Consider the following 9,552-nt stretch of genomic DNA (forward strand, 5'->3'; position numbering starts at 1 on the left):
CTTAAGTGTTAAATTGGCAGTCATTAGTTTCAAAAATGTCTTTAATCTTATTTGTTGTGTCTTTCTTTCTATCCAGAATTATCTATGCAATACATCATTGATATCAGTAAAATATTTTAAATACATGTATTTTATATGTGTATATTTTTATAGATATTTAGCCATGTGTAGTATGGAGGTGTGTATATATACCAATGCAGGAAGATTTACCTTCCTCATGTGACATGGCCTGGGTTTCATATGAAAACTGAATAGGGGAAAGATATATCTATGTCTTCATCTGTTTCACACATGTAAATTATCTTGGCAGATTTCCATCCGATCTAGTTAGACAAAAGAAGGTGGGAATGACATGGGATTGATTTTAGAATCTACTGCCACTCTAACCTTAGTGACTTGTAGGTGGAGAGTTCTGAGGTACTGAGCAACTCACAGGATCAATCTCAGTAAAAATGGAAATTCTTGGAATAATCACTGCTTAGATGACTCATCTGTATTATGTAATGGAAATTATTTCAAAACACATTCTGTACTTGCATGCTTACTGGGGATTCTGGACATCAGAAAGGTCCTTTTATATCTGAATTGTACACAGTGGTTTTCTATTCCTTGGTTGTTTATATACATGGTGTGTAAGTCTCCAAATGTTCCAGGCTTCGAATCACCAGCTAATAGCTTTAGTGGTTCCAGAAAGCCATGCATTTGAGTGCAACACTTATGCAGTCTACCCAAAGGCCAGCCAGCCTCTGTATGTGGGATTACTGGTCTGCTTACTTGCCCAGAAAGCTGTGTACTTTAGTCCAAATTTATTCTCACATCTCCTAGAATAGAGATGACTGGCCTCGCCTGTCACTTGTGGCAAGATGTCAAGGGCCGTGTATAAGCAGGACTTTTATTGTCATTTATTGACATAATAGCACATAGTAGTCGACCTAGCCTCCAAAGTGAACTTCAGAGTTGCTCCTAGTGAAATGCACAGGTAATCTCTGAAAGCAGGACCCACTAAAGTCAATGAAATGAGTTTGGTCATTATGCTTTTATTCCTTTTTAATATATTTCCCAGATCAGCCTTTAAATAACAAAATTCACTAGATGCCATTCTAATGTGATTCTCCCTGAATACTCTTGGCATGCATGTAAGACCTGAATTGGTTGAATTCCTGAGATAACAACAGTATTAAGGGTTAATACTATGTAAGCCTATTAGTTCTTTTGAAAAAATATTTATTTCTGTAAGTTTCCATTTACTTTTTACTGATTTTTTGATATCTAAGTGTCATGAAATGAATTGATTTCTCTCTTCACTTCATTGCAACTAGAAATTAATCTAATTGATCCAAGCTAGTAAGTGACTTGAATAGGCCAAATTCCACCCTATTATGCATAGTGACACATGAAACTCGCACTCTTTCGGTCTGATCATGAAAGCTGCTGTGCTGCATCTAACTGCTGTGACTAATTTAGGAAGAGAGCCAAGTGGTGCCATTCTCTGGCCATTATTTTACTAGCAGTGCAGAAATGATTTTGTGTATATAATCTTTCAGGATATGCCACAAGCTCTAAGTAGCCTTAGCCAGGTGACTGCTCTGTCAAACACAGAATTAGTAATACCTTACAACGGTAGATGAGGAATGCTAAATCCCTGTAGCAGGTTAATATTCTTGCTTTTTAATACCTCAATACCTTTAAGTGACTGTCTTAATTCTTTCTTGGCTGACCTGAAAACATATCATATTAAATACAAGGTGAAAAATTGCTTACATGAGCTAGTAGGATGCAAATCTAAGTTACCACATCATTTTTATTTTGTTATGGTGATACCCTCGCAATCTGAAATCATCTGGAAGAGGAGAAATATTCACTTCATCACACAGAGTTGTTTGTTCAATGTATGTGAGCAATATAAAGCCAGAATACCGCACTGAAATTATTTTCTATCTTTGTATAGCAATGCAGATGTTCAGTATAGGCACAGCCTCACTTCTGAGTTAGCAGGTGGGATCCTGCATTGGATAGAGCAATAGAAAATCCTAGAATTGAATCCTTAGTAAATTCAAAATCTTTTTTCGTAAATAATCTCAGACTCCCATTTCCACAAAGAGTTGTCGAATCTACTGACAGGGGTCAGTAGATTCATTTGTAGTAGGGGTGTGGAAAAGATGAGTGAAAACATACTAAGGAAATCCATTTTTTCTTTTGAGTGAATATTATTTTGTAATTTAAAAATAATCACTCTCTCTGAGAGCTGCCAATTTGGTGTTCATCCATCAAGAGTTGTCTCATTTGACCCTACATACAGAGGCTTATTTTCAGTCTATGTAAATGTTAATGTTTATGCACGTCTCCTAGCAAAATGTGTTCTTAATCTCCTGCTGAATTCTTACATCAGAACACACTGAAATTTGGCATGGCCATCAGTTATTTTCCAGTGAAAACCCACCTTATAGGAGTTGCATATGCTTTCAATTTTTAAGATATTTAATAATGTTTTCACCTCTAATTAGGAGAAATATCTGTTTGGCTTTTTCATTCTCCTGGGAGCTAAGAGTTTGGTTTTGCCAATTGCCTGATCATTACAAAATTCCATTCCTTGTGTTAAATTTTGCTTTTCAAGTTCTGAATGAACTTGGAATTTGGATACATGCTTAAACAGCAACTGCTTTCCTGGAAAATACTGAACTGAATTAAATGCCACAACAGTCATAAAAAGAACATTTAAGTTTAGAAAACAATAGCAGAGAAATCTTGAGTAAAGATTGCTATATTCAATCCTTTCTTTTCTATCCCAAGAAACATTTGTTACACACAGGTGGTTATTTATAAAATAGTTATATTTACCTATATTCATAGCTAGAAGTCACAAAATGCAGATTATTCCTAAGGTGCTGTGGTTCAGACTATATTTATTTATTTTCTACTTGACAACTAAAATGGCAATTACTTTTAAAGTAAAGCAAACAAAAAGCAAAAATTTGATGCGCTTTGAATCAGCTGAGATATTAAACCACTAAAACGGGGTTTACAATGGAAAATCAATTTTCTCTTAATGACAGCAGCCCCACTGGCATTGGTTAAAAGTACTCCAAAAGAAACAGAGAGGTTCAGAGTCTGGGTTTAGTACACTGCAAGCTGGCTTCAGCGAGCCCTGTCATGGATTTGCATTGTCTAATTTGGCTTTACGAGAGTAACCTCAACTGTGCATTCTTTCCATTGGCTATTATATGTTCTCTGCAATTTATACTGTGAGGCCATGGAGCACATCCTCAGCTAATGCAAATCACTGTTGTTGCAATTATTTTGGAGGAGCTATATTTTTTATAGTTGCTATCTGGATCTGTAGATCCAGTGTTCCTTTAACCTATTCGCGGAAAGTAAATGCAAAATTTTCTTTCCAAAGAGAAAATATTCATAAACATCTCACACATCCACACACAAGGAGATTCACATTTCACTATGCCAGTTTATACCTGCTGAAATGTGATTTACAATATATAGACATAAACACTAGTGGTGGTGACAGGTTGGGCATAAACTGCAGCTGTAACTGAAGACTCGCACTTACTACGTGGCTGCATTGTCTGTCTCTGCCAGAGTCTGATTAGCCAGTTTTCCTTCATTATTTATAAAAAGCAATATGCCATAAAAATGTCATTTTCACTGCCCAAATCATAAAGTTTTCCATAAAAGCCTTCTGCTGTAAGGTCCTGGAGAATATTTATCTCCAGGCTCTGACAGCTAGGTAGAGATAGGTATTAGTTTCCACCATCAGTGTAATTCCAAAGGTTTGGAGTCACCAGTCTGTGCAATATTAAAAGGTGTTTTGTTTCTTGCCCTAGTTAGTTGGGATATGTTACAATCGTATGTACTGAATAATTCGTTTAAGTAACATTTGCAGTTGCTTTTGGTGCAAGTCAGGAGGTCTGGTTTTGTCCTGATTTTCACTAAACTTCCCCACATATCCTTCATGCCATGTTCAACAATGGTTTGGGGAGAACCATTCTGGGTGATAATCACAGCATTAATTCCCCAGAGTTCAGCGTTTGCTGTCAGATAAGAGCTTTCAAAGCAGCCAATGAAAAGCATTAGCTTGGTGAAATTTAGAACAGAGTGGAAGGACTCTTGTAAAGGCCTGTATTCCCACTGACAAGAAAAAGCTGGAGATATATTTGTGGCAGAGATTTCAGTTTCTGGGATGAATCTCTTTTTACATAGTGAATGAAAAGGCAGCACATAGTTTTTATTAGCACATAGTCAGAGATGTATTTTCACGCTAAAACTTCAAGCTCCATGAAACTTGTCCAGCTTGTGGTTATGCACAATTACCCAACCCAGGCTGATGGGGGAATCTTCTTTATGTCCCTGGTGTCATTTGTGGCTTCCTATCAAATCTAGATAACTTCACCATTTCGCAGTTTCCATATGACACTGCAGAAGCCTGGCAGGATCAGTTAAACTTCTGTTTTGGTCAGGAATCTCAAAAACAAGCTAGGATGAAAAACCTCCCATGGAAACATTGAGGGGTCAAATTGATCTGTGATGTAATTTAACTGGATTCCATGGATTTATACCAGGAACTGGGGGAATGTATCTAAACCCACATGAGTTCAAAGCAAATTCTTAGAAAGCCACACTTCTGCGTATCTCCTGTCCGTGTCCACTGGCCCCTTGTCTGCCGTGGTCCTGCCGATCTCCATGCCCAGTTCTGGACAACCCTGGGGTGAGTGCCAGCAGAGAGCAGCCCAGGCCAAAACCACATCCCAGGGCCCTGCCTGCCAGTCCTGGGGCTTTGAAGCAAAATATTTGTGATAAGAAAAAGCATTAGGTGTGATTTAGATAACCAGATTAAAAAATGCTGAATCTCCTTTCTGTGCATATCTTGCCACAAAGAAAATACAACCTTAGCTTGTGAAAACTTGCCACAATTCTGAACTGTTGCACTACGAAGCCAATCTGTGTTGTGATTTCTTCCAGGATGACCCATTGTTACTGAACTTGAACAGATGGGAGCATTCATTTCCTAGACACTCTGTGCCCCATTCACTTGCTTTGGGGTTTCAACATGCAATTTGTGATGCAGATGTTCGACACGGAGCTACAAGGTTTGTTTTCTTGGCTCAATTCCAAGGCCGCTGCTGGGAAATTGTATGTGATGATGTACTTTTGGAGTCCCATCACTGGCAAAGCTGCCAAGACACTTGGCCTCATGAGAAGACTCTTTCTATTCAGGAGTTTAAACACTAAGTCTGCTTGCCTCTGTTCAGAATATAGACCTGTCTTTCTCTGTGCCTGCTTTCTCCCACTTCCAACTTCACTTTTTCATTCAGACTTCTCCTATGTCTAAAATATATTTTCCTTTCTCCATCATATTCCACCTTAAAAGCATCTTGGTTTGTGAACACTCAGGAGTTTTCTTTCTGTAGCAGTGTTTTGATGGGGGCTGTGGTTTTCTTTACAGTATCATTTTCCTCATGTGAAACTTTGGATAATTCTTGGGACGCTGGTGTTCCCTGGGTTTGTTGCCCATGAAATACAGGTACAAATAGACATTGTGTGTGGTGGTGTGGAAATTATTCAGGTTTATGAACCATGCTGAAAAATACTGTTGGAAAGACAAATCCAATGCTATTAGTGACCCTACAATAGCAAAGTAAATTATGGTCTCAGTGGAAGAGAGATGCAAATTAGCAGGTTAGTGCATAGTCAGTCTCTTTCTGCTTCTATCATGTGTAAAAGAACATCTTCTAAACTTATCTTTTTTTTTTTTTTTCTTTTTCTCTCTTATTAGCCAAATGAGTAACTTCAGAAAGGGTTAGTGGAGATATACCATAGCGTTCACTCTCCCCTCAATTCTTTTAATTAATGAGAATTAATGAAGACATTATTAAAGAAACCTATTGTTTCCTTCTTCTGTTTCCACTAATTAGTCCTACTCAGAAATTCTGAGTTTTCTGATATTCGTATAGGTTTCTATAGCACACTGTACAAGTAACCTGAGTTATTGGTAGAATACCCATATTTTGCCAGCTGTTTTATAATCAAAAGACGTTGAATCTGAACTTGTTTTTTCATGTTACATCCAGACCTTTGGAAGAGTGTTTTGGCAGGCTTCCCAGTGGGCACAGCTCCTGTTCCCAGAGTTCTCTCCAAAGCATTAAGAATGGAAATAAGCAGCTAAGAATTTTCCAGTTTAGATCAGGCTCTGTATATGTTAAGAGAAACAGAAGCATAACCACAAGTGCCAGCATAAGCCCTTAATGTAGACAGGCTGCAACAGAAAACAGAGCCTAAACTGGTGAAACTGTCATAAACTGGTCCATGTTGGCTTCACACGTGTGGACCACGTGTTGTCCTGATACAGAGACACAGTGACCAAGACAGGTAAACCAAGAAGCTTCTTAATGTAAAGAAGGTCTGCCTAGTTAGATTGCCTAAAATCAGAGGCAGGCTCAGTAATCTCTTAATGATGTTTTACTCTGAAGTAGTATTGCTCATAGGAAACTATCAAGGCCACTATGACAGAGAGAAACACTTCAGTTTTCTCTAGCCCCTTCTCTTCCTTGGTTTGTATTGTGAAAACTGCTTTAGTGAGCGACTGAAACAAGATAAATGATATACAGTGTCCATTTTATGGGTGCTTTTTTTCCTGACAAATGCTGAAGAGGTGCTCCAGAACATCTATTATTTGGGGGGAAATAAAAAAAATTACTAGCAAGCTGAGGGTAATACTATGTTACAGAGAATATGATCTGGAAAAAATCTTGAAGCAGAGCAGGGATGAACTAAAAGAAATTGATTCCTGATGTCTCTTTGAGGATTACAGTCCAACTCTTATGGAAGTTAGTGGGAAACTTTCCATCTCTTGTAATATAAGTTCTGCTGTGTCTTTAGGATATCACCATAACAAAGCAGAGCTGCAATGGGTAGTAGGTGCAGGCAGATAGAACAGAAACATTTTTAAAGATTTTATTATAGACAAGAGATTGAATTGTGGCAAAGTTGTCAAGTTTGCTGAGGATAACAATATATCAAATTTCATAATTCTTCATGGGGTTTTTTTTCATCTTGAAGATGAGTTGATGAAATTCCATAGCTACTGTCTTGTACTCCTATTTTGTGGGTAGCTGAAGTCAGAAAAGAAGTAATAGCATAGAAGTTAAAGAACTACTTAGTATCAGAGCTACGAACAGGCAGGAATCCTTGACTTGGAGCACTTGGCTTCAGTTCCTAGAAGTACAGCATCTCATGGGGACTGGATCTTCTTTTACCAGTGAGTTTTCCTTCCCGTGTTTTAGCAATTTTTCTGGGTTTCCTAGAGCATGTGCACATTTCCAGATAATTTATACTAACTGAAAAATTATGTTTTCATAGAATGAGACATCCCTATCTCAGGCATCTCTCTGAAATGAGATTGTCAGCTCTAGCAGTACTATTTACATTTCGACTACGATCTCTAAAACACTTAGCATCAGAGCCTAAATTCCATTTTTAAATGTATTAAGAAATCTGTTTCATTAAAAGTCTCAAGATCTTGGATTATTTTAAACAGATAATACTCATATTAAATATATTCCCTTATGAGCTTTTTTTTTCCTTGGCTGTAAAAAAGATCATTCACCTTAAATAGTAACACAGTGCCCTGAAATGCTAAGCATGGTGGAATGGCTCTACAATAAAGTTAAGCTTCAAAGTTGAATCTCTCTGTGAGCCACATCCTGTTTTCGGTTAACTGATCTCATATGGGGGAAATTCACCAGAGGAAATATCTCTAGTTTGGAAAGTACCAAAAACTTATCTTTAGTTTCTTTGTGTAATTCAGCACCTTTTAACACAGAGGTGTAATACTTTCGAGAAGTCTCAAAGCAAAAGAAAAGGAGCAAGCTAACAGCACAGAAAGGAGGCATATAGGTGCCCCTTCATCCTGAAACAGAAACTGACCCATGGGTGTAACACTAATCTTTCTGAAATTATTAACTTACACCTCTTTATATTCCGAAATCTTAAAAAGCCACATCCAGAAATATTTTAAACACTTTTTCAGAAACTAACTCACATCCTGGCAGAAACTACCTGTGCCAGATTAAGTTACCATAAATTTTAACAATCCTGTTCATAAAACAATGAAAGCAAATGTTTCAGGCCATGAGGACTACTAAAACTGTATCACACTTTCCCCATGGACTTTTAACTTTAGTTAATACATGGCCCTGAAGACTCTGCACTTAGAGCATCTACAAATACATTTACAGTAGAGAAGTAGATAGAAGGAAAGGGAAATGCAGAGACATTTCATGTAATTCTGCAAATATTAGTAGGGAAAGTCTTCTCACTCACATAGGTGGATGTTGACATTTAAACTGGAAGCCTTAAAAATAAAACTGACGTCGTATTGCTCTTCCACAATTTCATTGCCAAATCTTATTAACATCCTGGCTCTTAAAAAAGGTTACACATGCACATACCATGGCTGTATACAATCAGGTAATTGCACACCCATGTTGCTAAATTAGTCATGTTGCGCTGTGACAGCAGTACTGAACTGCACATGATACTCTTCATCTGGTGAGATCCATGTTTTTTACAAAAGGAAGCAAATGTTATTGCATCTCTACAGAGGAAGGTGGAAGCATTTCCTAGGTTAGTGGTTTATCCAGCAGCGCTCCAGTGATGTATGGCACTAAGCCAGATGGATACCCTAAAACTGACTCTGCAATTGGCTCCATCAGGCTTATGTTTAATTCCCTCTCTAAGGGCAATTTCCTTTGCATCATAATTTTTAAACTGTTAAGGCCTTCAGAAAAAAAAAAATCATGTCACTTGTCAAAAGCCTGTCTAATTCAACAAAAAGTAAATAAAGGATTTTCTGACAAAGTGAAGGATCAAATCCTCCATTTGGAAAGTCTTGCATCCTGGTTCCTGTGGGACTACAGGGCTAAACTAAAAATAGCATCTAGCCCATAGGTGAATTTTCAATAAACCAGTTAAAGAAATTATGGACACAAATGTAGGAAACTTTTTGGATAAGCTGCTTGCAAGAATGGGACTTTTATAATTAAAAATCCTCACCACGAGAAAATGGTCATTATTTGTCTCCAAGTCCCAGGAATGAACTAGCACACAGCTGTGAAAAGCCACTGCCCATGCAGCAAACCGGGGAAGGATGTTCTGTTACAGGCAGCAGAGCTTGAAAGGGTAGAGAAAACAGAGCAGCTGTCTGCCTTAGAGACCAGGTACATTCTTTCTGTGTTCTGAGTATTTCTTTAATACTTCCTGCTATTTTCAATTTACCACAAGATGACTGAAATTTGCAATCTCAATTATTTCGTATAAACATTTTTCATGCTATTTTTTGGTAATATTATGAACTTCTTTAGCCTCTATTCTGCAAACAGTGCCAGGCTTGGTGCTTATAATATCCTCACAGTACTGCATACTTACAAGATTAATTCTTCCTGTGTGTACACAGACTTCCAGTATATAGGCTTTATAAAGGATAAATATATATCATACCCATGGACCTGGCTATCTTTTTAGAGGTTTTTTTCTTTAGGTGTA

This window comes from Tyto alba, unplaced genomic scaffold, assembly GCF_018691265.1.
Source record: "Tyto alba isolate M040663 unplaced genomic scaffold, T.alba_DEE_v4.0 Super-Scaffold_11, whole genome shotgun sequence".
Classification (NCBI taxonomy): Eukaryota; Metazoa; Chordata; class Aves; order Strigiformes; family Tytonidae; genus Tyto; species Tyto alba.